We start from the raw sequence: 6,000 nt of genomic DNA, 5'->3' as shown, positions 1-6,000 counted from the left end.
CAATATGACCCAGCACGATGTCTCTGCCCGTGGCAGGGGGTTTGGAAGACTTTTCAAGTCCTCTTCCAACCCAAACTGTTCTGTGACCCTGAAATTCAATGGGTGGGGCTCAGAGGAAGAGCCCAGCTCAGTCCCAGTGTGTCCCAACATTTACACTTCCCATACAGACATTGCCTTGCCAGTTTCTTGCAGACTTGTCACACTGCTCTCACTTTTGTCCCTTTCTTACAGAAGGCTTCTCTCTCTTTGTCCTTTCCCCTCCCAGTCCTGCTGAGTTCCCAGCAGCTCAGCTCTGTCTGCAGTTTCTTCTTCCCCTCTGAAGCCCTGCAAGAGCTGTTCTTCCCCTAAATGAAACTTCACTAAATCTGGCAAACTGCTGCAGAGTGTTTCTGTTTATGAGCTGACATTTGCTGCTCAGGAAATACTTCACTGTAAAATCTTCACCCAGCTGTAGATACCATAGGCCTTTATATTTTCTTTTCAAGCTCCAATCACCCTTCCAGGCCTTTTTGCCTGAGCAGGCTGGGAGAGGAAAAGAAAGAAATGACAAAGTTATCTTTGTTATTTATTTTTTTGCTAGCAGAGAAAAATCTAACAAAGGCAGAAGAAACCCCACTGAGAGCATTTTAACAGCCGTGTATCATTGCAGGGCAATGCATCCCTAGCTGGTGGAAATAAAGGAAGAAAATGTGACCCAATCAGTATGGTTCCAGTTTAACATAACTTCTGAAGCATTAATGAAAATTATTTCTACTTTCATTTGTCATGAAAAGTTATCCCATGCAAGTTTTGTCTTTCATAAGACTAAACCAAACAACAAAAAAAATTTGTCACAATTATTTTGGGTGGGCTTTTAGTGTTTGCTGTCTGGCTTCAAACAGTGCAGAGTGTGAAAAAGTAAAATTTTGACATCACCTGCAGCGAGTTGAGATGAGCTGAATAACTGTAAAATCATGAGGATAATCTCTCTTGACATGCAAATTGTGCAGCCTAACCAGGGAGAAAGCTAGTTCGTCATTTAATCTTGGAAAATGCAATTTGGGCTGCTGTAACTGGAGCTTTCCAAGAGATAAATTTCTCAAAATGATTAATATCTCTGGCAGAGAATTATATCAGTAATATGTGTAGAGCACAAAGGAGGCTTGGAGTAATGTAATTCTGTTCAAATTTTTATTTATTTATTTTTTTTGTCATAAAAAGGGAAGGGTAGATTATGCCATCTAGTTAAGCCTTTACATATTCTAGAGATATATAGTCAAATGTAAAGAGATGTATATTCAAATTCTAAACTGTTCTTTAGAAGGGACAAATTTGTGCCTGTAGGTTTGCAGACCCTCAAGTTAGTGGTTTAACTCAAAAAATGACATTTTGAAATTTTAAAATCCCAGCAGAAGGAAGATTCTGAGTTCTTAAAATTGTATTTTGCCCTTCAAAAGCTGTTGATACTTCTGAAATCCTAGAGGAAAGTTGTTGATGGTTCCTTTTTATTTTTTTTTTTTTAAACCCAGAATTTTCAAATCTTAAACTTTTAATGCTGATGTAAAAGCTTAGGAGAAATTGTAGAAATTATGTTTTTGTAAATAACGTGACCAGTTTAAAATTAACCCCTCTGAAACTTTGGACCCACTTCAGCACTTATTTGGAGAGAACCTTCAGAATCCAGAGGGATGACCTGAACCTTAGGATCTTTTAGAGGGTTTTTTAAATGAACAAAAGGATTATTGCATTCACCATGTGAAGTTGAAGGCCAGGTGTCTGTGGGATGCTCTGTTTCACCTGAGTTAATTAGCTATAGTACATATTTATCAAAGAGCAGATAGATTCTCTTTGCCAATTATTGAAACCCATTAACAAATGAGGAGATAATAGGGCTGAATCACTTCCTCCCAGGTTGTTGGTTTCACTTAATAATTAATTATAGAAATGTAAATTCAAAAGAGGGTGCACACTGCATAATCACATCTTCCAGACATAAGAAACACAAAACTGAGTAAATCCTTCCCCAGAGTGATCCTGATTTATACTGGTGGGTGAGAAGGAGAGCCAGGCCTGGCAGTGAATTGCTGACCTGCACTGCTTTCACTTCTGTCATACAGACAGTGCCTCAAAGTGCTCTCAATAAAAACCCAATGATCTGATCCACTGCCTCAAGCACTCTGGAGAAACCTGGGGTGGTGACTGTGGTGGTTGTGGTCCTTCTCTGCCACCAGCCTGGTTGCTCTCCTATTTCTCCTTATTTCCCTTCAAGGAACCATGGGAAGTCTTCTGCAGTTCCCCTAAAAATTTCTTTAGTAAATGTTAACATTATAATGTCTTTAAATAGCACCTAATTGCTAAAAACTAAATCCAGAACAGATGCCAAGATCCACATTCATTTGTTCCTTGCTAATAGGTTAAAATATGGAGAAAGGACAGAGATTACTGTACCTCCATTTCTGCCCATCTGATTGCAAGAGGGTGATTTCTGCTTGCAGATATCTGCACAAGTCACAGCAGTTCCAATTTTAGACCAGCAGAGCCCAGTGAACCAAGTGTGAGATTGGAAATCTGGTTGCTAAAGCTGATAGGAATTGGCTGGATTTTTCTTCTGGTGCAATTTGTCTCAGATCTTCCCAAGTTGTATCATCTTCAGCACAGTAAATGAAGTTTAGAGCTGTAATTCCCCTGAATCTTTAGTATAAAAACCTGTATGAAGCATTAACATTTTGTACCAAAAAAAATTACCACTGGGAAAAAAGGCATGAAGTTGAGAAACTGAGGCACTGGCAGAGAAGTGTTTGCACCTTCAGCTACAGATACCCAGGTAACAAACAGAAATAATCTCCCTCTGTGTGTAGAAAGTTGTCTTCATCCTTCCACCTTCCACACAATCACTGGCTTGTGTGACCAGTGATTAATCAGTCTGTTTTAGCTTAATCTGTAAATTTTGCTCCCTTTTATGTTTGAATTTCCTGGAGAGCAGGATCTCATGCAGCCTCTCAGATTGACTTGCAGAGCATGTCAGTGGAGTCATGTTGACTGGAATGACCTCTGCTTTGAAGGGGAAGGAGGTAATTGGGTTTCCAAATTCAATGCTGCATCTGACATCAATCAACTGTCAAATTTCATTAACTCTCACACTTTGGGTTCCAGGAAGATTGACTGTACATGCCTGTATGGCTGGGAAAGCACTGAAACTCTGACAAGCCTTGATAACCGGAGCTGCTCAAGAGAATGTCTGTAATAAATGTTCTCTCACTTTTCTATATGACCCAGAATTCTTCAGGAAAGGCTAATATCCAAAGATATAAACATTCATATATAAAAAAATATATATATTTGGATATAGCCATATATGGAGAGTTATTTGTCACTCTCTAGATAGATTATATAGATTATATATATACATGTAGGTACATAAACACAGGTCTGTACAGATACATTTTTAAAACATCAATTCCATTTAAATTCAATCCAATCTAATCCAAACATAAGAAAGTCCCCCTGAAAGGGAATTCTCCTGTAACTTTCCAGGGGAATGAATTCACAATACCCATTGCATTGTGGAGAAAAAAGCTTCTGGTGTCCCCGCTTTAGAGCACAGGAAGAGTCAGAGGCAGGGATGTGTTAAACACATGCTCAAAATAATCTGGAGTTTAAAAGTGTGCTTTCCAGGTAGGCAAAGATTCAGAAAGCCAGAACAAGATACCTTGGGCCAGGCATAAAAATAATTTGGGATTTAGGAAGGAGAACACTAATGCCAACTTCACAATATGGATTGTTATTGAAAACTGTATTTCTAACACTGTAAGTAGTCTGCTGTCATGGACCTGAAGATTTCTTTATTTTTTGAAAGACATTATCAGAACAAAACTTTAGTAAAGGGTAAATACTATATAAAAAAAATTAAAAAGGATATTTTCAGGTTCCTGCTGCCTCAGTGCTGCTATCCAAACACAGATCTGTTTTTGGAAGAGTGCTGGGCTGCAGCAGGAGATAATCTCAGTTTATGCTCGACATCTGTGGTCCTCAGAGACCTGCTAAAGCTCTGGGTGTGGAAATCAGGTGAGCAGAAAATAGGCTTTTATCTTCCTAAATCAAGAACTAAACCAAGAAGCCCCTGTTCAGTATCCTTGCACAATTTCTTGAGAATCTAAAACATGCAGTGACTCCTAGCTTTATCTGATAAATAAGATAACAAAATATTTTTTAAACATCTGACTTACTCTATTTTTTGTTAATATCCCATTGCCATATTCTTATCTCCACAGTTGATTTAATTTGCAGCTGTACCACCCACAGTGGTCGCTTGTTCATTCTCCTTCATCTCCCTCTGTATCCCACAAGGATCTAGAGTCAAACTGCTGTCAGTTCTACTTCTCATAAGTAGCTGGTCAGAGCAGCAGAGCTATAAATTTTATGTGCTCCATTTGCATCACCAAAAATCTTGGAAACTCGGTTGTATACACTGTTTTCTCTGTTGTGTACATGCCAGCAGCCCAGAACTCATTTTAAATTGCAGTTATTTATGCTTATGTATGGCAATGTGGGCCTGTTTTTCCCTCCTGTCATCCATTCTTCACCAAAAGTCGTGATTCTATTTTTGATTCCCTGGTTGTTACTTCTGGAAATGTTTTGAGGGTTTGTGTAAGCTAGAGCACATTTGAAATAATCAATCCAGTTAAACACATGGCAAGTAGAACTCCTCCAGTAATTGCTGTTCTGCATCACCTTTCTCCTACAGCCTCAATGCCAAGATCTACTCACAAGGAAAAAAAAGTCATGACTTGAAAAAAGCATGTTAGTGATACAGAAATCCATTATAAATTCCGTACACATTGGTTGTTTGCAATGATTTTGTTTTGCCACTTGTTCCTCAGGCAGGAACGGTAAATTTGGGTGCTTGTGACATTTGTGCAGTTCTAACTTTGAATGAGGCTCACACCATACATTGCCTTATAAATACTGACTTGCTTTAAGTCCCTTGCGTGCCTCTCATGTAGAAATGAAATAGACAGTACAGTCATTATTCAACCTAATTTGCAGTATTTATTGTCCTTGGTGGATAGGAATGTATTTGTTACGCTCACAATAAATGACCCCTGGGTTTCAGAGATGCCTTATGTTAGGAGAAACTTGCAAGGAGTAAATAATACCCTTCCCTTTCTCTCTGTGATTATTTCCACAGTGCCACTATTGTGTCCTGTACCTAAATTTAATTCATGCTAAGCTGAAGGACTCTTGCTCATGCTATAGTGTGGAACAAGGGTAACATTTGTGTAAATGCAGTGAGAAAAAAAAGCAACTGCATGACTTGCCCTGGTGACATTCAGAGAAAAATGCCTATGAGGGCCAGCTGTAGAGTAAAAGTGGCATAATCTTGGGAAGTGTAAATGCTGACTTGTCCTTGGGATGAGCAGTTCATTCTCACTCACAGCCAGGTGGTTTGCCTGTGCTCAGGGAAAAATGAACTGCACAGCCACAGGATCAGTGTGGAGTCCCTTATCATGAACTGCAAACCACCGGAGCAGCAGTGGAGTGGCAGCACCCACCTGAAAATACAGGCAGCTCTCCTGGTGTTTTGCTGCTATTGAAAGCTGTGTCATTTTAGTGGTCAGAGCTAAAATATTTTAATATTCTAAGATCAGACCGAAAATGTCAGATGATGAGATTATGTGTAAAACTGTATTCAACATTCATAATTCATAGATTAGTACATCTAGTACTAAGCTTCCCAATAAATGTCAAGAGAAAGGAAACGTTATTATTTTATTTTAAAGCTGAAAAGAGAGTGATAAATTGACTTTCCTGAGGCCTCATGGGAAGACTGTGCTAGACGTGTATTTTCTATGAATTCTCCATGCCAACTTTCCCCATGTTTCTGTGGAGTAAGGCTAATTTTTATACTTTTCTTTACCCTTTAAAACCCCTTCCTTCCAGTCAAAGGACACATATCAGAAAGAGAAAATCAGAACAAAAAAATATGTTGCATTATGGGGACAGACTCCAGTAGGTGCACTC

Source organism: Prinia subflava, chromosome 6, assembly GCF_021018805.1.
Source record: "Prinia subflava isolate CZ2003 ecotype Zambia chromosome 6, Cam_Psub_1.2, whole genome shotgun sequence".
Taxonomy (NCBI): Eukaryota; Metazoa; Chordata; class Aves; order Passeriformes; family Cisticolidae; genus Prinia; species Prinia subflava.
The sequence above is the reverse complement of the archived record's forward strand: the minus strand, read 5'-3'. Positions refer to the sequence as shown.